Genomic DNA, 25,529 nt, shown 5'->3' with positions numbered 1-25,529 from the left:
TATGTTGCAAACATTGGCTTGACTGCAGTGAAAGCATTTTAGCTGTCATACGCAATATACAGACCTGAACTCTATCAGTCACAATGAAGTCTTTAATGAAAGTATAATTTTGTTTATTTTACAAATCTGTCTTGGACTGCACACTATTGATTGCAGCCAGCTGATCTGCAAGCTTGGATAATGAAGTCTGTGCAACAAGACCAATCCTCCATAAGAAATATAGTAGTAGAAAACCCAACCCCTATATATCTGCATTATAGGAATCTGATTTACACTCTGGCAAATCAAGTCCATTTTTGTTGAATGCAAGCAACTAGGAGTAGGCAAGTTCTGTCATATAACATTCCTGACATTTACTAGTTGGTGAATGCAAACACAAATTTTTGCTTGGTGAAATGAATTAGTCACTTGAAAGTACTCACTTTCCAAATTGCCTTTCTGTCCTCAGTCCTATTATTTCAAAGTTACTGCATTTCATATACCAGTTTAAGACAATTTTTCATAGCTTAATGTAGCTTCTATCTGGCCAACAGTACATGATGTAATGCAAACTTCACTATATATTGAAGAAGGAAAAGAGAGATACCCAATTTGTTTTTCTAAGACATCACTTCAAATTGTAAGTACTTGTCAGACTCAGTTTGCTAGGCTCAATATTTGCAAGTTTACTTTAGCAGAGAAACATAAAAGAATATTTGATATCCCAGTGCAAAGTAATCTTTGTTTCAGTTATCTTGTTCAATACCAGATGAAAATTAGGTGTAAACCAATCTCATTTTATGCCAGAAGATATACTGGGAAGAAGCCAACTTCTAGCTAGTTAAAGAGTAAAGAGGGAATTACTGGATTCTGGACTGTTCTTCCTCTTCCTTTCATCCTCCACTCAATCTATATTTTATTTGCAGTGATGTGGTAGATAAAAAACACTCTTTATAATTTTTTTACAAGTTACACTCCAAGAAAAGATCTCTATTTCTCATACCTTTATTTTCTGAAATAATCCTATTTTCTTACTGCAATTTACTTTATTATCCTGATCTTATCCTCTATTTTGTTTTCCTTTAGTAGGATCATAATTTTCACACTGCCAGCACTGTTACTGTTGCAGTTCAATGTAGTCCACAAAGAGCCACTCCCATTTATTTCTTAATTGTTCTTCAGTTATAGCCTCTTTCACAGGTGTATTGCTAGGTGTTTTTCACACCTCCTCTTTCAAAAGTCTGAAACTTCTAGCAGGTTCAGATTTTTTTTTTTTTTCTTATTTTGGAGTATGAATCAATGTCAGTACAGATGCTGCAGTGTCACAATGCTGCATTTATATACAGTAAATTGTAGGAATACAAATGTGCTTGTCTCTTCTAATATGCTTTAATTCCTGTTTCTTATTCTCCACAATTTATTTTACTCCTCACAGTTCACATTCATCTAGAATTTATCCATTCTTAGCTCAGCTTCTAACTTTTTTCTGAATATCCATACTCCATGTGCTCAGCTTTTTGTCTTTTTCAGTTGCTACATAATAATGTATACATAATAATGCATACAATGTGTTAGTGCAGTTACCTGATTTGGAGATCTTAACTTTCTCTATCCCCTAAAGCTAGGATGTTCAGTCTGTTCAAAACTGATGAATTTCCATCATTCCATGGAGTATGATGAACGCAGAGAAAAGAGCCTCCTAATGGACACTGAGAACAGTAACATTTACTGAAGAAAACACAAATTCTGGCACAGAAGTAAGCGATATTAAAGTCCTCTATTCTATTTTAATGCAAAAGTTCCATTTCTGAATTAAAACAAGTTTCTTCCCAAATGCTGCTAGATTTTTGCCATGAGCGACTCTCTATGATGTGCTATTGTGTTTCGAGCCACAAACTCCAGCACTTTGTCTTCAGCTTTGGCATGATAGCATATGCTTCAAAAAGAACGAGAAATGGAGCAAATAAATAGTGCAGTATTCCTTCTCACCTTGCAGGAGCCAGAGGCACATGGCTAACAGATTTGAAGGTTGCATCCAAAGCATTGCATTTAATGACATCATGGGAGCCATCTGCTATAAAATTTCCTTTTCTCTGTTTAATCATTGTATGTTTCTGGTTTTATCATTTGCCTCATAACTTCACTAGGAGCCTTCTGCCTTTTTTTTTTTTTCCAAAGAGAATTAACTAATAATCAATTTTCTTTCATCTTGAATAACACATAAAACATAAAAACAAGCTTGTAACTTGAGCCAGACGGAAGCATGTCAAAAAAGCTTAGGAGACATTATTACTCAATATAGATATTTATATTCTTGACTATTTGACCAATATCACTTGCACTTGCTGTGCAATATGTTATCAGGGGCTATCGCATTGAATACATAAATAAAAGAGTAAACTAAGATCCTGATACGTTTAATACTACTTCTGAGAAAAAAACTCTTCCAAAGAGTTTACAAGTTATTTATGTTAGGAAAAAAAAGAGAAACTGCAGAACCTATTTTTTACTTGAAAGAAATTACTGGCATTATATCACATTAGCATTGTAAATATAGATTTGCAAAATGCAAATAAGAATTAACAACTTCTGTTTATGATGAAAAGTACTGATAAATTGAAAAAAAACATAATTGCATAAAGGCAAAAAAAAATCCTGATCAAGAAAATAAAATCTGCTAAGTACAAATGATCAAAGTAGTAGTGAGGAGAATGGAGAAGAGGTACCACTAAGCCAGAATAATTTTAAAATAAACTTAACCTTACTAGATGAACAACATAGCCCAGAGGAGGAAACAGACCCCATTTAAAAGAATTTTACTGCTTCATACAAAATAATTTCTCTTTCATCCTTACAAAATTCTCACAATCCCAAAACAAAAGCACCTTAAAGTTTTGCTCAGAAAGTCAAAAAAGAAGCTGTCCTTTCATCACTGTTTATTGAACTCTCGAGCCCAAATCTTGCATGCTATCAGGTTTCTAGTCACTCAGCAACCAATCTGTCATCTTTACTCCAGTTATAAAAAGTTTTATCACCTTCCCACCTTTAACTAAGGCTTTCTATCCTTTCCCTATGCTTCTGTGCTGTGAAATAAGCCAGGAGCTGCAGAAAACCCCTACATAACCCTCCAGTTTAAAACACTTACAACTTGTATAGCAAGTACTTTATGCCCAGTACAGCTGCTGGCAGAGAATTTGGCTCCGATCTTACCTCCCACGTCTCCTGTAGCTCAACGGCTTCCGCTGGGTACTTGTTTATTTCTCTTTTCCTTTCATATCCCTGACCTTTTTTTCTAGTGTGTTGAGCTGAGTTTGGAGCCACGGTGATGAATGAGATGTGATCATGAGAATCACAGTGAGGGTGCGATGTGCGGGGCTGCTCCGCGGGCAGCATAGTAGCAGGCGGAGGAGGGGGGAAGTGGAAATCTGACAGGTTTAGCTTGCTGACAGCCCATGTTTATAGACTCTGTAAAGAATACAGATGAGACAGAGGAAAGGCAGAGACGACAATGACATCATAAATCTTAGCCCCCAGTGTTTTCAGTCCAAAAAAGTAGAGAAATAAAATCAAGTTTGGGATGCTGTTAATGGTTAGGCTGCCACAGAACTGAAGCTCTTCACTGTCTGCTTCTTTAGATGAGATTAATAGATACACTCCACTCCATTCCACTGTACAGAACAGTACTTCTGCCATCTGCACAGAAAATTGCAGCCCCTTCCCCCTTTGACCAAAAAGTACTTTAGATAATAAATTAATTACACATTTTAGTTCCAATAAGCAGTGTAATAGAGCAGCGTAGATTTAAATAAATAAATAATGACAAAGTGGCAGAATAAACACCAGCCTCCATTCTGAAAGCAGTCAGTTCCTCAGCTGCTTCAAGCACTGTGTTGTCTGGCTTCAGTGAAATCATGCCAGCTAATATCAGGTGAGGTTCTTTCTTGTTTTCACTTGTGAAAAATTCCAAGTAAATATCAAGTAAATTCCAAACTGTTAAATAAAGAACGCAAAATTTTATCAAATTTTAAAGTGTTTAGAACCTTTGCCCTCTCCAATGTCCCAGGTAGAGTAGAAGTTTCTTTGCCTGTTTTGAATAGATCCATCAAGAATTTTACTTTTGCGATGCAACTGGATCTGTAATAGATTACATCTTGCAGATAGACTTTTTCAGAGCTGCTCTTATTTCTCAAGTTGCATTTATTCCTACAAGAGCTACAACTTTTCACAATCCCCAGTTGTGGAAAAAAAAAAAAAAAAAAAAACAAGAACATAAGCCATCACTACAAAGTATTTTCATTCTATTTAACCAGTTATCACCAAGCAAAAAAAGACAGTTGAAGTAAGAAAGTAAGACAGTATCCTGTCCAGATTCTGGACAAGACAATAATGATTTCCTTCTCAGAAGCTGTAAAGTCTGTATCTATCTTCATTCATCTGAGTCCAGTGTTAGGAATGGAATATTCATCTTGCTGACTTTGGTAGATTTCCACATTGTTGAATGTACTAAAGACAAGGCTCTTACACCCAAGTGAATTAACAGAAGAGATCAAAGAGTGCATCAAGCACTTTAACTTAGGCAGAAGAACCACGCTGGAAAACACTTCTGTTTTCCCCTCTGTCTTCCAATAGCAACATCTACTTTCAGGCCAGGTATCATGCTTTTAATAACTTATTTGTTAACTGAAAGCTGTTTGTTACCTTTTTTAGCCTCCAAAATTATGTCTAATCCACACCTGGTCAGTTCAGCCATCCATCAGCATGTGCAAGTGCAGCCAGTATAACCTTAGTTATGGACTGTTTGAAATATACATGATGAATAGCACTGCTGCCAATAACCAGCCTTTAGAGCCAAGGCACTTTTGGTGGAACACAGGCTGAATTTATAAATAATAAGATTAAGAAAAGGATCAAGTTTTCATTAAAATCATATTTCTTTGAGGCATGTAAAAATCCAAGAATAATCACTACAATAACACTAGTTTTTGAGAGAGAGAATAAACTTGTGGGGAGGCAAGGGCAAAGGGAAGAGGGAAGTCTTCCATCTTACGATCTCAAATTATTACATGCATCTCTCAATAGTCAGCAAAAAAGCAAAGTATCATTTTGATAAATAATTAGTTTGTTAAGAATTAAGCAAGTTTAAGCATCTCCAAGAAAGACAAGTGTAACAACTCTGACTTCCAGTTACCCGATCTAATTCTGAAATGATGCTCCATTATTCAAGCTTTCTAACTGCTTGTCCTGAACCCCCAGTTGCTGTATTAAATGCTATATACTTATCAACTCCATTATATTCAGGCAGAATAATTTTATTTCTTCTAGTATCTCTAGAAAAACTATGACAAAACAACAAAAAAGAAATCATCTACAAGAAATTGCATTTTTTGTTATTGCTTTCTTTGGCACACTTTAAAAATGCTCTCAGCTCTTCTCCTATGGAAATAAGGAGGATGTGAAAAACAAAAAGTTTATAAAAATTATATAAATAGAAATAATGATGTAAACATAATAAGTAAAAAAAAGCCAACAAACACCCATAATTAATCAATTTACCTATCTGGTAGTCACCAAAAAACCAACCTAGCATATAGTCTCTTGATACTATGTTCAATTATTACAGATATTCCATGGGAGTTATAGTTCAATTTTTCCTGTACATCTACAGTGAAAATTGTCAAATTGATAAGCTAAAGCTTTTTGCTTTACTGGCTTCAGCTTTTGCACTGTTTCTCATAAGCAGATTACAAAATATAAGATTCTGTGATTAGTTTGGGGAAAGGAGTAAGAAAGAAACCAAGGTTTTACAATTATCCCTGTGCAGTCATAATTCTTACCATCTGCTAAGCCATGACAATAATGGCCTTTAATACCCATGCCAGACCTTGCCCTGCTCTCCATTAGTCGCATCATTCTACACCTCAAAACAAAAAAAGGTAGTTCACACAAAGAGATGAAAAGAGCATTTTTTTTCTCCTGACAGGTAATGATTTTTAAAAGCATATGCATCTTCCTAGCATTTTGAGAGTATAAAAACAAACCTAACCTCTACAGTCAAGAATCCTTATGTTTTCCTCTTTGCTTTTCAAAAACTTCTCTCTGAGGGTGTAGCTGAACATCAAGAAAAAAACTCTGGTAAAAAAATACATTGTCTACCCACCCAAAGTCAAGCTGTCATCTCAGCTCAGGATGTTGACATTCAGTGTTATATTCAGATGAAGACAAAATGAGTGAGACTGCTGCCTAATAGAGCTACCATCAGTGGAACCGTTTCATCCCAAGCCTAGAGACTAGTTCTATTCTTATGGTAAAAACCATAAAATTTTGATTTTTTCCAGACCATTGCCTAAACAAAACGCTCCTGGTCTATGTATGATGTTAAATTCTAACACTAAGTATTATTTATAAAATCAGGGACTAGGAAGGAGTTGAGGTTTAGATTATGTGGTCACTCCACATACAAATGAAGAAGAAAGAAGCCTACTTGAGGGATGTTAGTGGACTAATATGTTCTTTTCTTAACAAAGAATTTTGTTCCTGTGCTATAAAACATCTGGAGTTTACAAACAGCAAATCCGTTACCAGATCACGCATGGTGCCGTAGAATTATCTAATCTCTAAAAAGGAGCTAAAAAAGAGTATCCCAGCAAGCTGAACAGCATCTAAACAATTCAGTGAGATCTGAAATCACACCCTTTTTTCCCCTACAGTGTCCTAATCTTTGGCAACACTGCAGAGCTAACACCAACAGTTTTTCTGTGAAAAATCTTCTAGCCATGAAGAGCCATTCCAGCAGAAAGGAACAGCCTGACCCCTAGAAGATACTCTGAGGGAGGAATAGAATAGAAAAAGGGATCAGGTTGTGCATACCAGATTGCAAATGAATAAAGACATCCTCAAAAGGGGCTCAGAACGAGGTGGTTAACCAAAATGAGCACTAACTGTGCACTCTGTCCCCTCATTCTAGTGTGAAGGCACATCAGGGGCAGAGCAAGAAGTGCATATCAGAATGTGCATCAACTTCCTGAGGCACTGTCACAGTCCTGTGAGAGAAGGACTGTTCTCTCACAGAACAGTCTTCTTTTTCAATCCCCTATGAGGGAATGAGATTTAGTTATGGAGGAAGAGTTATCACACGTGAAACTTCAGAAAATGTTACTTGCATGAAACTGTGCTTACTCTCAATTTTAGTGATTTTTTTTCCCCTTTTTTCCTTAAGAGTATGAGAAAGATATTTCTGGACTAGTTATAGGTTGGAAAAAAAGAAATCACAGCCTTCCAACCTCATTTTTAGAGAGCAGACTAAATTCTTCCTTGTTTTTTTTTTCCCCTACATATTAAAACTTATAGAATATAAGTATATAAAAAAGGTATAGGAAATCTACCAGCTTCTGAAAGGTCAGACAAAAAGGAACTTGTTGGGATGTTTACATCCAGGCTGCTAAGATATGACATTGCTCTTGGTGCAGTATTTGATATTGTTATGACCAAAAAGAAAAGCTGGGGTATGCAATTTATTTACAACTTTATTTGTTATGTTACCACAAATTAACAACTTTCACAGATGAAACAGAATCTGAACTCAGTTTGAAAAATAGTGCTGGAGCTCATTAAATCATTTCAAAAAATATAGCAGGATAGCATCCCTGTTGGAAAAGTTGAATTCAGTGTTATCATCTTTCTCAGAGTAAAGTGTTAATGATTCCTTTTTTGAACTTCTAGCATATGAAACAAATTTAGGCAATCTGCTTTCTCAAAAACAGAATAAAATTATTTCACACATATTAAAAAGAATAAAACTAAGACAGCAACATTGACATTTTTTCCATTCAATCATTTGGTCAGTGACTTTTAGAACCTTGGACAGTGACTTAAAGACCTTTTCAAGAGTCATTAAAAAGTGCAATAATACTTGTCTAAATACATAGGGAAGCCTTCAGCGTAAAGTCACTTCACTGTCAAAAATTTCCTTATTAAGGAACTGATGATTTGTCCCAGTACATCTCCACACTCAAAATGGAAGCTGTTTTGTATCGATAAGAGTATATAGTGTATAAATTAAAATTATAAACAGTACTATCACTATATTACAAGCACATGTACACATATCATATAGTACATATCATATAGTATGTAGAGATTAAATTGGTTACTATAGGGTAAGAAAAAAATTTAAAACGAGTAATTAAAAATACTCCTGTGCTTACATCCCTGGAACTCACTCTATTTTTGAATATATTTTATTTACCTTGTTAAAATACATGGTCTTTAGGATTGGGCCAGATTAGGTAGCTTTAAAAGAGAGAATTGGAAACAGATTTTTAAAGATATATTTAGTTATATACTCGGAGTTTTTCGCATTATTTGTCCAGCACACTAACAGTTGGGAAAAATAAGCAAAATCCTTTAGCTGCAATAAAATATGCATTTTTTCCCCACCACCTATTTCTTTTTCTCTTTGATATATTTTGTGTATAAAAATGTAAAAAACACTGTGTGCAGTGCTTTAATAAGAATGAACATAGTTCTTATTTACTTTCCAGTTGTGAGCCATTACAGAAGTTCAACGTCTCTCACCTCACAGAGATTCAACTCATTCCTGAGCCCCTTGCTGAACGACAAGAAATGAAACTGCCTGCCTTGGACCCTTCTCCAGTAGGTAAATATCAAATAGACTTAAATTATGACTTATTGTATCATGAAGTCGGCTATTGAACTACTCCAGTCCTGTGTGAATTTTACTACACAATCTCAGCACACACAGCACTCAGTTGCTGTCAGGAGAAAAAAAAGCCAAAATCCACTAAAATTCAAGCCAAAGTATATTAATACACAGGAAAAGAAGAATCTGAAAGTATTTTCTCCTATATGGAATGCATATAACAGCTCACCTATTCCATTATATGTATGCATAAATATTTATATATATTCTGTAGTGATTGGCTTTGTTAATGGTAAATGTCATGAGTATACACTAACTCATTAAACAGCATGAGTATCTGGCAAAGCAGACAAATAACTAAAGCAGTTTTGTCGAGTAAAGTTTTTATGCAGCTAGGAAAAGTTTCATACACTGCAGGAATATCTAAATTTCTAAATTACAGTTTTGTTTTATTTTGGGTACTCGCTATTATAATAACTTCTTGTTTATCAGTGTAAGAATTTTCTGTGTAACTGGCTGGTCTTTGTGAATATCGTCATCCTTGGAATATTTCATCCTTTGAAGACCTGAAGAAGACTGCACCATTCTCCAGAAAGTAGCAATGAAAAGTCATATATAATGAGTACTTATCTATTCTTGTTTGAATGTGTTTCTTCTAATAATTTCTAAAACTACTATATCATATCATAAGTAAGAATACAAAGCAAAATATATATTATTTTCCATATTTCCTTTACCTGGCTCCTTAGATGAATGAAATGGCAATATTTAGCACCCTCATTTACAGCCCAAATGCCTATTACTGACCTTGAAGTGTTTCACATGGAGAACAAGGTCAAGAACACTCCAGAGAAAACCTTACAGATCACTGCAATTTAAATGGAAAACATAATATAAAATGCCTTTTCCAAACACAAATGATGGCATACAAGAAAATAACATACAACAAGAAAATATAAATACATTCATTAATTTATTTTTGTGATTTTTTCATCTTTCACTGGTGTCTTTGAAGAAAGCACATAATTTTTGAGTGATTACTCTGAAACAGAAAACAATGTCTTTTTTGCTCCTATTTTTTGATCAGTAGGAAGTATTCATCACTACAATGCTTCCTATATGGTCACAGAGCACAGAAGAGCTTTTATTTTCATTTCTCCTTGAAATTAAGTGGAGGACTGCCTACATGTCTTGAAATCAAAATGAGGAAAAAAAGGCAAGAAGTTGAAAATTCCCAGAATATCTGGGGAATTTATGTGCATGTAAAGCAGAAAGCTTAAAAAAAAAAAAAAAAACCACAACAAAAAATCCCAAACAAAATTTCTTGGTTCAGGACCTAAAGGACATAGCTGCAAGTTTCCATGACCCTCTGACAAACTCTTGAATTATGGCTCTGAAGCATGAGAAGAAAATAAAAACATTGATCAGGCTGCCGGTCACACTTTGGCAATAATTATGCAGAATTAGCTCAAATCCTTGCCAGATTCTATAATTTCATCCTGACTCAGAAGTGTAGTTTTTACAGTTTGATGGTGTCAAAGTCATGCAAACAGGACTTGAGAAACATTATATCTCATTGTTCAAGCACTTCCCTTCCTAAGCAATGTTTACATTTCCTGTACTTCACACACGGCTAAAACCTGTATTTCTGGATGTATGGATTGTGAGTCTCTTGTGCAGAGAAGGCTTTACATATTTGAGCAGGAAATACATTTCTGGGGTAACTATAGGACATTAGAGTACCAAATACTTGACTGTAGATTCATCTGACTGTAGATTCATCTGCATAGACAACTAAAGGAAAATAAAACCCCAGGATGTTCTGGCACTTACTTAGAGGTCAGTGAATCAGGGAACCTCAAATCAATTAAAATTTGGTGAGCTGTAATGTTCCAACCGTCAGCACTTAAACATTCAGGAAAGTGTCCGTATTACAGGAAAGGTATTATGCAGCCACCACTTGTCAAGTCTGATAAATGGCCATCCCTTTTGGCTTACTAAAATGTATTACCACAGGCTAGAGCTAATATTACCAGACTGATACTGGTAAAGGCTCTGCACTACATGCGAGAAAAAAAGTAACATGCAGTTCTTTGCATAAAGTAACAAAGTGAGAAGTAATAATAATTCACATACTTTACACATTACATATGGAGAAAAATACACCATTTTTTCCTAACCATATGAATAATTACCATTCAGCAAATTAATAATGTTTTTAGAACTCTATGTGTTATATACTGTTACAACATTCATTATGACTTCACTGTCTCACATATTTAGTTTTATGAGATGTGAAAAATGATGTAGCTGCATTTTATTAAATTAAATCAGACACCACATGCAGTTTAAGCAATTGCTGTAATTACTCTGTAATTTCTAAAATACATTTAATAGGAATACACAAATGTTATAAAGCTCATTTTTATATAAACAGAGTAATTAATACAGAAATCTCAAACTCTCCGTACTGTCAAAAACAATATGCTTGCTAACTTTAGGAAGGGCTGGCGCAGCACCTTCAAAGACTTTAGAAGAAATTGGGTAATCAGCTTTCAGCATAATAAACATATGCATACAGCATGCAAATGAAATTCAATATGTATTATATATCACTCTAGGATATGAAGCTATGATTCACCAGTTTTGTTTTGTTTTATTTTTTTTGGTCTGGATAATAAAGAATAATAGTAACTGTGCTCATTTGAATTGGGAAAAAGCCAAAACCTCACTACTAGAACGCAAAATGTTGGAAATGGCTTTTACCACATCTGTGTTTTGTTTTGATGGTCAAACTTTTACCATGCACAGTTCAAGCTGGACAAAATTTCAGAGAAAAAAGGTTAGACTTGGTGTATGAGTTACTACTGAGTTTTTCCATTCTCAGAGACAACATCACCATTACTTTCACTAGTGTTACACAACTTAAAATTGTACAGTACAATAGAAAGTCAACGCATCAGAGCATATTAGAAGGCAAATGACAGCCATTTAAAAGGTAATCTGTGTACCAAAGGCCAAAGAAACTATGAAGGCGATGGATACAAAAGGAACAACATAAAAATCTCTTCTGTATTTTATATTATGGGGTACACTTCACATATTGTACAGGTTTATTTGAATAAACAGTGTTAAGTATTGCAAGAGAAGCTCCACTTTTTACTTAGTCAACCATACTGAGTATTTATGTGGAAACAGATTATCCTGCATCTACATTTTTTTCTTTATTTTTAGCTTTAAACATGTCTTTCCCAGGAATCCAGAATATCAGAGTTGTAGATTTTTGCTAGCTATTGGAGTATTTTGAGGGAAAGGACAGCAGTTTAGACTCATTTTGCAATAATTTTCTTCACCTGAGAATATTCATAGAGCTGATTTATGCTGATCTCCTCTGACTACACTAGGACCAACAGTCCCAGATACTGCTGGGCAATTGCTTTTTAACTTCTTTAGTAGAGTCTAAGGGACATTCACAACAGGAAATATTTTATGCTTGCGCTATAAGACATTCTTGGTTTTCTATTTAAATCTTTCAAGAACTCACGGTTATAGAGAAGCTTTTCTTAATCAAAATGCAGAGAAACCTAGAACCAGTTACAGAACAACTTGACTAATATTCTAAATTTCTATACCTCAATTAGTGAGAGATAAGCTGTATAGAAAAAATACAACATGCAAAACTTTCCACAAAAATTTTTCTAAAAAGAAAAGTTTTATGAAATCTGAAAAATAGATTCTGCAGCTTTTTTTCTGGTGTGAATGCTTTTTTCAGGGAGAAGTACTTTATAATCACTCCTGCCTGATGATCTGGTAGAAACCAGGTTCCTGAAATCTCATGATTATATTCACTTGCCCTATTTCAATTCAGAAGAGTGTCCTTCACAATCATGTGTCCTATTTACCAGTGTTGTCTGTTGCACTATAAGGGTTGTACAACAAACAGAAAAATAAAAATTAATATCACGATTTTATGAATGCAAACCATGTAACACATGCACATTCTAACCAAACAACTTGTCAAAAGTCATACAAGATGTATGTAGCAAAGCCAAACCTAAGACAATCAAGTTACAAATCAGTACCTTAAACAGAATATGAAAGAAATTTCAGAAGTCTCATTGTTAGAGATCCAGCTGTAATGTACAGGATCTCCACTGATGTTGATCCTTTTTGTCTGGTTCACCAATTCAACTGGTCATCCAAGGGAAAAGAAAGACAGAAAAATCAAACCATCTTCTACCTATTTCTGCATTCATATATACAAACTGCTTTAGATTCTAGGTAAAATTCTGTGATAATTTCCATAAAACTACCCATGATTTTTAATCAGTTACATACAACACAAAGCAGCTTTTAAGGTTAGAATCCAAAAATAAAACAAAACATCTACATAGCAATTTCTCTTTACCTATCTCTAAAAGGGAAGTGTAACTATATTTGTAATTCATGATAATAAGGAAGTGACTTGCCCAAAACGCAGGAAAAAGTCAATGGAACAGTGTCCTATTCCAATGTCCTACTCACGAAACATAAAAGTAGGGCAAGTTTTGCTCTGATGGACAAGTGATAATTATCTGAATGGAAGCAATCTATTTTTACCTGAAACCTCTTGTGCTTTTGTTCTTTATTGATATGCCATCAGATCTACTGTCAATTGGAATCGCTTCTGATTTGCTTCTGGCAGAGAACAAAAGCACAGAAAGTCATCAGAAGAAAAATTTAAAAAAGAAGCTAATACATTTTGATCTTACAGCATCAGCTTTGAAAAGACTTCTCCTTTTGGGTGGTCCTTGATAATTCAGTACTATGTGATTACTAAACAATGGTTTAATCTTTAGGAAGAAACTTGTCAACATTTGAAGGGTACTTGAGGGTTATACTAGAGCACTATCTGAGCACTCAAGACAAATCCTTCAGTCTGCTTTCTAATGCTTTTTTTTCCTGTTTTCCAAAAGAGAAAGTGATAGACTGTTTGAGACTCCTTGTATTCTGCGGAAAAACAAAACAGAACATCCTAATTCACTAATGTTCAGGGAAAGGTTTTGCATAGTTATCTATTAATCTCCCTCTAAATAACCCACAAGGTAACTGTTTAATATATGTTGGTCAGTATTGAGCAGTGTAGAACCGTGGTTCACTTGCTATGAAAAACTATAGCCTGTGGGCTTAAATTCACCTTACATCCCATAGCAAGGCAAAGTATGCACACAGAACACAGTCCCATAGCCAGATTTTAAACAAATGGCAATCCATTAGATTGTTGGTTTGTTTTTTTTTTCTCAACACACTACAAACTTCTCTTTTTCATAGATTTCAGATAGCCTGAGGACAAGCAAAGTTTCTTGTTAATTTATAGCCAAGTTTATACTTGTAAGGTCTCATGGGGCTCTAAGACTCAAATGAATGTCCATCTCCTTTATGTTGCACTTGGGCTTTTGAGACTCATGTCCTCCCGGTGATTAGTGCTGTCTGAGACTCATTAATACGGCAAGACAGGAATTTTAAGTGATGGGCTGTGAGATGTTGTACTTATTTTAGGATTCTAACAAGTAGTTTCACTAAAGGTCTCTATACCATTAATTCTGCAGTACTCTTAGTAGAAATATATAACAAAAATATAGTAGAGACAAATTAATGTCAAGCAGTAAAGGCAATTCCAAGTACAGTAGTAAAAAGAATAAGAATCCAGCTAAGGCAAAACCAAGTTTAGTGTTAACACTTAGAGGTAACTTCCTAGCAACTCAACTTTCATCCAGTACTATTTTTCTCTCTTGCCTGTTCCTACTAATACACTTCAAATGCTTCTTTATTTTTAAAATAGAATATGGTTCACATTCTCTTCCTCCTCCAAACCTTTGTGGGTATATTTCTTACTCTGTTTCATTAGGCATCTCACTGCCATAAAATCATCTGGAGAGAACACGATTCATTTGTGAAAGAGACAATTAGTCAACTGAACATTTATTGTTACGAGAAACTGAACACCTTCTGCAGGATTCCAGGTTTTATTTTCCTTTCTAACCAGTTCAGGGGAGCAGAAGCACCAGGAACCATAAGACTCAGTAAAGAATTCACAAAAAGGTAAACAAGGTATTAAAATATCAGCAAAATATTTACTGACTTCAGAGTCCAAATTAGCTGAATAACCTACCAACTTCAACGGATTTCAAATGCTGTCCTTAAATAAATCCTTATTTTATGCAAATTTAGGAATCTTACCAAGACTTTACATATTGACTCCATTTGTGTCTTCAAAAGTCTTGTAGATTTTGGTTTTGGAAGAGAAACTTCACTTGAGAATCTTAGAAGAGAACTAAATGCCATTCCACCCATTAGGGAACTTAACAGTAGGAAGGTTATTAATGATGTTGAAGAATAAAACACACGGTGAAAGACATATGCAGATGTAGCAAAAGGAACTTTTTTACTTTTTGACATAAACCACCATAAATGCATAAACATCATCTCCATACATATCAAGTCTTTTCCACATAAAAATATAGGTTGGGCAAAATCCAAGAGTTGTCCAAACTCTTACTAAAGTACTGCTAATTTCAAAGCGAAATAAAATTGTTCAGGCTCTTGTATGTTCTAACAATTTTCTTGATAAACAGCCCTGTAGTATAACATGCTTTATAGTATCTCCTTTTCCTCTCAGACAAAATTCTTTAATAATGCAGTACATGGTCTTGATACTTTCTTTGTGTGAGCTGACAAAGCTTTTTTTTGTAAAAACAAATCTGAAGACCACAGCAACAATAAATTTAATGACGATATAGATGAGAGAGAATCACAGATGAAAGCAAATTATGTTTAAACTATGAAAATTTAAAAAGGAGAAGATTAGCAAAACCCAAGACTAAACCCCCAAAACTAAATTAAGCAAAAAAACCCCACCAAAATCTCCTAAAACACAAAACAAAACCCCAAACAACAACTCCTCCACCAAACCAAATTTCCCATGCCCCCAAAAATTCCCTTCTTTCTTCCTGTCTAATGACTTTTTTGCAGTAAATAAATCAATGTGGATATTTCTGTAATGCTTTTGATCTTACTAACAGGACATTTTTCACTGTCTCAGAAAAGCAAAAACACAAGTAATATTAATCACATGTTGAATTTCATTCCTTATTTTGTCTTCTCACAACCACTTTTTCCCAAGACTGTACAGGAAGTATGTGAGCTATTGGTGTACTGAGTCATTACCTACTCATAATTTTCCCCTTGGCAACAACTCAGCTTCTGAGATTGTGACCAATGCCTCTGTATCATACAGAGGATTCAGAAGGGGTGCCATGGATCAGAAATATCTTTCCACATAATTAAATTTTCAAAATGGAGAGTGTATTTTCATAGTAAAAGAGGTTAAAAATTTGTCAGTTTCAAATTTGGCAGTAGAGTTTACAGGCCAAAGACTCAGGGTCTCATGGTGTTTTTCTCCATCCTTCATCTGGAAACTGCACTTCCTTCAGCCCAGAGCTCCGTCTGTGCACAGGGCTCGTGCAGGAAGAGTGCTTTCATTATCTGCTGAAAAAAAATTTTTATATCATAGAATATTTTGGGTTGGAAGGGACTTTTGAAGGTCATCTAGTCCAAATTTCCCTGCAACGAACAGGAACATCTTCAATTGGCTCACATTGCTTAAAGCAACATTAACCCTGGTCTTCAACACTTCCAGAGATGGGGCATCCACAATTTCTCCAGCAAGCTTATTCCAGCGTTTCACCACTTTATTGTAAAAACAGTTTTCCTTTTTTTTTTTTTTATTTAGTCTAGACCTCCTTCAGATAAAGCCATTACCCCTTATCCTATCATAACAGCCCCTGTTAAAAATTTGTTCCCATCTTTTTTATAAGCCCCCTTCATATACTGAAGGGTTGCTACAAGGCCTTACTGGAGCTCTCTCTTCTCCAAGCTGAACAACTCCAAATCTTTCAGCCTTTCCTCACAGGAGGATCATTTTCATGGCCCTCAGAACCCATTCCAACAGATTCATGTCTTTCCTGTCCTGAGTGTTTGTGAACAGATACTATTACACTTGCGGACAAAAACTAATCTCATTTCTGCTTGACTATCACGCACCACATGTTTAAAGAGAGACTGCTAAGGACGCAGACAAGGGGCCACAGGATAACACCACTGTATTAAAAAAAGATTAACTTTTTATGTTCTTGTTTAAAATATGTTTGTGATTCACAGCTGTGGCAACCATAACATTCACAACCAGCGAAATGAATCTCATGTATCAAGGTAATGACCAAACCCTTGGTTTGATGTATAATATCCTCCAGTGTCTTGAGAAATGAGTAACACATCATTGTACAAAATACATACACGTAGCAGGCAGAAGCTTGCATGCATAAAATACAAGAAACTTAGCTTTAAAGCTATATATGAGGGAAATTTTCTCCAGAAAAAAAAACCACTGACAAAGGTAGTTAAATGTATGTTAATAACTAGTTACTACTTCCTTTAAAATTGAAAAATAAAATACCAAATCATAGACTTTTCTTCTATTTCTTCTATGAATTGATATTCTAATTTCATGAGATTTGTTAATGAAGCATTCCTATACCAAAGTCATCACACTGGTAAAGAGATTATTTTTTTTTTCTAAATAAAGATGTGACACCATAAAAGCAGGACAGGCAGAGTGATCCATAACTGCACTGAATATGAGGGATGACAGAAAGAGAAAGGAGTGTGAAATATAAGCCATGTGGGAAAGTAGGAAACCCTGGAAGCCAGTCCCTAGAGATGTTATGTAGAAGAGAGTAGCCAAGCTCAGGGCTTCAAGGTTAGTGTCCAATATTTTCAAATGTAATTTTCTTTTTTTTCCTCCTTCAAAACCTGTACTACATTATGTCGGTTTCTCGGCTGTTTAGGTGGCCTGAAAAGGCCCGGGGTGGCCTTGGACAGCCTGGCGCTTCAAAGGACGAGAAGAGGCTTCAGATCTTTTCTCGGTCTCGGTGTTTATTAATTGTTTATCTAAAAGATTTTCTCTTGGCCCGACAGAGGTCTGCTCAGCAGCCAGCCATGAGCACACTGAGAGCCCCCGGGGCGGTCACTTATCTTTATACTCGAGATTACGTATACAATATTTATCATTTTTCCCCCAATACCTTTTACCCTTATTAACTGGTGCCCTTTTAGTAATAACCAATCCCAAAGTGCCAACATCACCACAGAAGACGGAGGCCAAAAAGAAGAAGAAGAACAGGACACGCCCCAATTCCTCCATCTTACTTCTTTAGACCCCCCTGTACAGAAATCTTAACCCTGTGTCTTACACTCTAATTAACTTATCCCTTCACCATTCACCCAGTGAAATCCTCCCAGTCCTCATACAGGTGTCGTCTCCTGTGTAGGATCAAAGTCCAGCCACCAGACACTTCTGGCAACATTCCAGGACTCCCGAGCCCCCCAAGGGTGGTCTCGGTCACTCTGCACATCAGTCCTGAGGTGCTGAGATCCCACAACATTATAGATGCATAGAAATAAAAAAAGAAGCATTCTATAAACTCTATATAGTTTTGCATCTATCTTAGAAAACGTAGTCAGGTATCATACACATTACTTAGAGAGTTTGCTGATCTTTATAATGCTGCCCCCTCATGAAGAACATGGAAACCTTGTTTTATAGGTGATGTGAAAGCAAAGGAACCTCTGAGGCTGTTAGTATAAATTCATGTCTGACACCAAATATTTAACTAAGCAAGTACAGAAAATGAGAGATGATGTTGAATTCAGACATTAAGGAAAAATTTTGCTACTTTGTTCATTGGAAAGTCTTTATATAGCTCAGTAAGTAATTCAGGAGAAACTTTATTGTGCTTGAATCAATAGGCATTAATGCAGTGCATTTCTACCTCCTACACAATCATCTTGGCTGGAGTAGCTTCCATTCAGATCTCCTTTGCCCTTTTCATTTCTGGCTTCAACTAATTTATTCTCTCTTTTCTTGTTTGAATGTTTACATTCAATTAAGGATTTTCTACTTTATTTATCAGCAGTGTTTGATCTAAATTACAAGAATAACCAACATATAGTCGAGGGTTATTCAGAAAGTCTCATTAGCTTGTTGATTATTTGAGAGAAGGTTTCATTACCTTGTAAATAGAAATAGATTCTTTACTCAGACTAATGCTTAGTGTTCTGTGAATTATGTCTTGTGACAATTTAACTCCTCAAAAGATACACAGTACATGACATTCATATTATACAGACTAGTTATTACTGCCACAAAGGATAAGAGGATAATTATTTTTTTTAATTTTTAAACTGTCACTGCCTTTAGTATAATATAGCTTAAAAACTCAAATTCAGATCACACAACAAAAAGATGATAACAAAATACTCATTCTGAATCACTTTGTATGGGTTTCTTTACACAAGACATTCACTACTGATGTTTCTAGAAGATTGCACCACAATTCATTTTGGCCCTTGTAGAATAAAGGTCAAGCCTAATCTAAAAAAACAGAGAAATGAATCGTCAATCCACTGAGAATATACCAGAGCAAAGGAAATATCAGCTGACAAGTTGACACTGTCAAGTCCTAGACTGGTATGATATTTACACAACCTACTTTATGCAGACTTTAATTGGACTTTTCATTTATGTGCTCTGAAATGCCACGTTAACTCTTGTGTAATCCTTCAGCATTTAGGGACTAAGCCATTTAATTTACGTGATTAGATTTTAGCTCTTCATCATCCCTTTCTACTTTGAAAGCATAGAAAATTCTGACTGACTAGTAAGACAGAAGAGAAAAGGGAAACCTTTCCCACTCTGCCATAAGCAGTGGAAGTTCTGCCCCAACCTCATCCCTTAGTGTAATTTCAGCTACTCAATCATTTTCTGACTGGAGCAGCTATCTGTGCACAATCTGTGGTCCTAAGAAAATGTTTTGATTTTGTCATTCTGGGACCCTCGCTCTATTTCCATTGCCTGTTTTTATCAGCCTTCCTATCCCTCCTGCACTGTGTGCTCCCTGCTTGGCTTGGCATTTACCCTAAGGCTCTGCATAGCTGCTGCCTGCAGCCCAACATCACCTGAACCTTCCTATCTCAGAGCATGCTCCCTAGGCTACCTCCATCTCTCCATCCCTCAGGAGCATTTATCCAACCTTGTCATTCTCTTCCATATGAATACCATACAGAAATGCACAGTACCATATAATAGAATACCAAAAAAAAAGGAAAAGAGAGTATTTTAAATGGGAGGAAGAAAAAGGTGCAACCTTTTTTAGAGTGGAATAAGCAATATATGTTAACAGCTTGAATGTGAACCAAGTAAAAAAAGTATCAAGTTTTTACTGGTAGGCAAGCATGACTACATGACTATTCCCAATTGACATAGAGCTGTAGAATTTTAGCCACTGGATTACTTTAAACAATCAATGTTGATATCCCATATTGAATAAGATGAACAGCTAGCCAAGCAGTTCAGTCAGTCATTCAGTTCTGCACTTATTTGATTAAAAGAAGGATGGAGAGTGATCTCCCAGACACACAACATTAACCTTCAATCAATAACCACTTTAATGGTAGATGGACTCCTTTCTTTAGGCCTCTTCCAGTTGCATTACTGTGGAACTGCTCTTTGGATAATGATTAATATGCTCAATACATCAAAGATTAATTCCTGTTTACACTAGAAGATGCAGCATTACATATTTTCATACCATAGCCTCTGTCCTCTAGTCACGGACCTTGAGAATGACTGGGTTTTGATTGCTTTCAGACTGATCTCCACGATAAACAAGGATTTTATACTTCTAGTAATCGGTAAAGCAGAAAATGTTTAGAATGATGCAATTTGAAGGAACCTACTTGTTTTCTGAGTTCACAGACAGAGCATTAGGGGCTGAGCACATGGATAAAAGAAATGCAGATTTTAAGCCTTTCCCCCCATATTTTTTTAATCTGCTCCTAATGAAGCAAGAAGGCAATTTATAAAAGGCTATGGTTTGGGTAGAAGAAGAACTTTTTTCTTAGCTCATCCTTGTTGAAATACAGTGGACACCCACAGTCAGATAGTAAATAGATGTCCAGTTCTTAGAAATACAGAAGATTTAGGAAAAAATCATTAAGAAACATGCACATTTGAGTGACATTATAATATAAATAATGTATGATTAGCTTATATTACCAAATTTAAGATTTCACCAATACAAGTGGAACTCCTTCCCACTAAGACTTTGTAGAGTTATGATCTCCTTGACAGTCTCTCTAAACCTCATTCCCTCAAATCTTTAAGGGCAAAAAACAAAACAAAAACAAAACCCTACCAATGTTCGAAACAGATTTTACGTTTAACTAAAATGTTTGTATGATAGTTAGAAGACCATAACATTTTTTATCAATGTACCAACATTGTAAAACTCTTTTGATATGTCAACACATGAAAAAACTCCTAAACTAATTTGAAAATTGCTTCCTCTTTTTTTTTAAGAAAATCCTTGCTAAAACATGAATCTCAAATATTTTATTTAGGCTCATGTACTAATTTTCTGTCTAGCTAAGGTATCAGCTACTGTATTTTTAACTTCCAAATTGAGCCAATGGGATGCCAAGTCCTTGTGTGAGTGACCTTACTCCTTTCAGCACATCCTTGCTTCACAGACAAAAACAGATGGTTTCTTTTTGAAAAGCAACACACTGACATAATTTCGAACTGAAGAAAAAGAAATAAGTTCCACAGCCAAGAACCACTTTTGTCATCTTATTACAAAAGTTCCATACCTTCTTGGTGAATTCCTCATAGGCAGTTCCTCATAGCACTGGCTCCTTCTTCTTCAGCACAGCCGACAAACTTCAACTCTCTCCTCACCTAGTAACTCACTCTTTTATAGCACTCATTCTTATTAGACACAACTGTGGCCTGTTAAGGACAGGCCTGTTCCTAATATTTGGTAAATAGTACAGCTGCAACTCCTCAGGGGTGAGATTACCTTCTGCACTATCTTTTTTTTCTTACATTCTCTCCTCCCACAAACCACCCTCTTCAAAGAGTCCTGCTATCCTCCCTCACTAAAACCAAAGCTTAAAATCATGTGAGAGCATCTTGATCCAGATTCTTCTCCACTCATTGAGACAGAATGGAGAGGCCAGCTGCATGTAGGGATGTGCCTGCACTGAGTGCATGCAGAGCATGCAAGGCCATATTTGCAGGTCACATATACGTGATTTCTACTCTGTGCTTGAGCTCACCCAGACAAAGTGTCTTTAAGATACATGTGACATAGTCATGGCCATTCCAGGGACAGGACTCTCCGACACAAGCAGGCAGCAATCTCTTCCCAATCAGAGAGGATGAAGGCAACTGTGGCACGAATCATTAAAACTCTTTAGTGTCCTTTCTGACTGAGTCACACTAAGAGTTTAACTAGAAACCAGGCTTGATGCTGACACACCGTGTTTATGTCAGTGCTTTTCTCAGCCACTAGGAATTTCACTCATGATGCAAAATTTCCAGGGGATGAAAAATATTGCCAGCAGTACCACCTCCCAAAGCTCAGAATCCACATATTCAGCTCCAACAAAGTTTTACACAGCATGCCATAAATATTACTGTTTATTATAGCTTAAAAGGAGTTAATCATTGCAGAAGTTAAGACTAATTGGCTCTTGACATCATTGGTGCCAAGATTTATCCCTGAACCTTTTACATATTGCACAGCCTTTTGAAGTCCACTGTTAAATAAGTTGTTTCTGCCTTCTAGTCTAAAATAGAAATGCAAACTAAAATTAAAACTAACTTTTATTTTCCACTAGCTGGACATCAAATACACATCACCAAATTAGGATCTAGGATTAATTGTCCTATCATGAACCTTTTCATGTGAGCTTTTTATTTAAAAAAAGAAATTGCAAGAGAAACACAGAGGTGGAGAAAATAAAGAATTATCTCTTCTCACTAGCTTTCAAACACTGTTGGACTAATTCAGAAAACCATGGTTATTGGTTTTATATAAGAAAATTCAGGAAATAGGCTGATGTGGGCAGAAAACTGCTGACAATGACAAGATCACTCTTAGAAATTCAATATTTAGGATCAGAGAACAGCATTTATGTATGGCTTTTAAAAAATAGCTTCTTTTGACAAAAAAAAATGGGCTACATTCTAGGTCTATTTTTAAAGGGATGTCACAGAAAGAAAACAGATCAAAATGTTGTTACTCTCACATGAAAGAAGATATGAACATAACTGAATAATTAACAGATCTGGCTCAAGTTAATGACAAAATATTATACTTTCCCACTCAAAGTAATTCCCACCAAGCCTTTCTATTTCTTCCTTCTTTGACCCAGATGTGATAATGGCTTCACATGTCCTTGTTACTGTGCTTCCCGTAACAGTTCTTAAGTATCAGTGTTTCAGTGCTGAAGGTAATATTCACTTATGACTTAGAAACAATTAAGTGGTTACAGCAAAAACCGGAATATTCATTAAAAATGTTATTTATATTCATGCTCATTATTAACTCCAAACTTGATTTAAATTTGCACTCTTTCATGTTAGTTGACTCAGAAATAGTTTTGCTTGCTTAAAGCTCAACTGAAATTTCATGGAAAGGTAATAAAATGATTACTTTTTGCTAACATTTGTCAGAAAATAAATAACCAGGCTCAGTTTTTTCACCTTTCTATATCACAAACAAGACTCCAGAAGATCAAATCCTGTCAGTCTCAACAAGCACTAGTATGGTTTATGTGACCATTTTTATGGTTTTATTCCTCATTGTCTTTGTCAGGCATTAAGTGAAAGAGAATTAAAGGAGACAAGTGAGCTAGAGCAGAATCAAAGGTGAGCAACAGTTTGGTTAAGAGGTGATAACAGGAGAGGGGAAAATGGGTGCATTGCCAGCAAATCAGTTTTGTATTTAATTATGATAAATAAGGATATATGAAGATTGGGCTTTACAGCATTATACAATTCAGGAATAGGAAAAATCTATGTATAGTTCTGCCTCTTTAAATTTGCATTGGCACTCCTTTCTGTCCTTGAAGGTGTAATGTTTCGACATATTTATTAACATGCAACATACTTACCAGAAGTTCTATATATATGCCTAACATCTAATATATCTATTATATATATATAATATTTATATATGCCTAACCTTTAATGAAACAAAGTTATGCCTAACGTCTAATATATCTATAATATATATAATATATATATATGCCTAACCTTTAATGAAAAAAAGTTCTATTTGCATAATTACAATAAGAGTGAATTCTTTAAGTAAAGAAGCGGAGCAAAATGGTTATTCTACTCTGCATAAAAAACCTGCAGTCTGAAAGTACTTGATGAACTGTAATATATAAGCATCCCCAGTCTTTAATTTGCTAAACTATAATGTAAAGATCTTTTGTTAGAAAGCAACTATTATATTTTCCATTCAACCTTTTGCCTTAATGGCACAACTGTATGCCTCACAAGGCTTGTACAGGAATGTAAAGCAACATTCATTAATAGATATGTGGCAAAAGGCCAAAATTTGTCAAACTATGTCTGACAATTGAGCATTAATAGAAAATTTACCAGGTGTTATCACTTGTGAAGAAATATCTGACTTATTGACAACCATCTGTTTCTAAATATCTGTCTATTCCAAGTACATAAGATGCCTGAATTTACATATATTTTTAAGCAATAGGTGTTGCAAATAGAAGATAGCAAATTGCAATTTTTTCCTTTACTTGCATTCATCACTGGAACTTGTAATACTCACAGTGGATTTTGATGCTTTCTGTGATCCATACCTCCAAGATGGAAGGTTCAATGCCAAAATCAGGGCATGACAGACCAGTGGGATCTCACTACCAAAGAGTTAGTGATGTTGGTTCTAAAGGAATAAAGGAATGAAACTGCAGTGTTCTTACCCTGTCCTTAGCTTGCAGGCAGTACCTTAATGAAATGAAGAAAAGTGACAAAGATAGATGAGAACTCAATGTGACAACTGCTTTTAAAGGCAGGCTGAGCCAAAACAATTTGATGCAAGCAATATTGTGATCAATAACACCTCCTAGGCTTGCTCATTCCATTATGTACAAGACTGTGTGGCTCTACCTTTTTTTTTTTTCTTTCTTCTTATTATATTTTGCAATTAAAAATATTTCAGACTAGTTACAGTGAAAAATTTCCACTGCATTCATTTTTGGAACAAACTGTCACTGCCATCGTGGTGCAGCTTTTGTTCACGCTCTGTAAAGTTTAATGGTGAAGCAAGACATTTAAGGTGTCCTCATTTGCAACAAACATCGGCTAGTCCAGTTCACTAAAGACTTTTAGTAAAGTGAAAAAGGTAATGGAATTTCCTGAATGCTTCAGGGAAAGAATAAATACAGTAAAAGTACTTATTAAAAAAAATGAAAAATTGTGTAGTGCTCTCAAACTAAGCAAAGTCACTGGATCAAACTGTAGCTTTGAAAACTGAAAATATTCTATCAGCATCTAACAAAGTAACAGAAACTGTCATGCAATGTCACATTGCAAAATTCAAACTGGAACCTATTTGGCTACCATCCCTAAAGAATACATCTTTTCAACATCCCACTTTTAGCACAGCTCCTTTTTTTCAAATGTCAGCTTATTATATTTTGGGTACATCAGTAGTTTTAGTTAAGTCAAAGCAATTCAGGAAAACAATATAATTCTGGCAAATCAAGGGGGACATATCCTATTTATTATGAAGTCAACTGTTTACTATAATTCAGAATGCAATTTTAAATTTTGTATTCAATGAAACATAGAAAAAAGTACATTGAAAACGAAAATTGTCTTAATTAGGGAAATCTTAGGGAAATCTTCCTCTATGCCCATTGACAGAACCTCTTGTTGAGAGTGAGTTGCACTTGACAAGCATTTCAATTGTTGTAC

At 35.3% G+C, this 25,529-nt stretch overlaps 1 protein-coding gene across 3 annotated transcripts in view; it reads right to left on the bottom strand.

Moving 5' to 3' along the window:
- CDH12 (cadherin 12) overlaps positions 1-25,529 on the bottom strand; it is a 532,349-nt gene that overhangs the window by 294,944 nt on the left and 211,876 nt on the right. Inside the window, exon 1 of one of the 3 annotated variants that reach the window (XM_063162424.1) lies at positions 24,382-24,489. The exons of the other annotated variants lie outside the window; for them this stretch is intronic. The gene's annotated coding sequence lies outside the window, so the exon portion shown is untranslated. Of the gene's footprint in view, positions 1-24,381; positions 24,490-25,529 lie in introns of those variants that run through there. 3 annotated transcript variants of the gene reach the window in all.

Source organism: Melospiza melodia, chromosome 1 (genome assembly GCF_035770615.1).
Source record: "Melospiza melodia melodia isolate bMelMel2 chromosome 1, bMelMel2.pri, whole genome shotgun sequence".
Taxonomy (NCBI): domain Eukaryota; kingdom Metazoa; phylum Chordata; class Aves; order Passeriformes; family Passerellidae; genus Melospiza; species Melospiza melodia.
The sequence above is the reverse complement of the archived record's forward strand: the minus strand, read 5'-3'. Positions and strand labels throughout refer to the sequence as shown.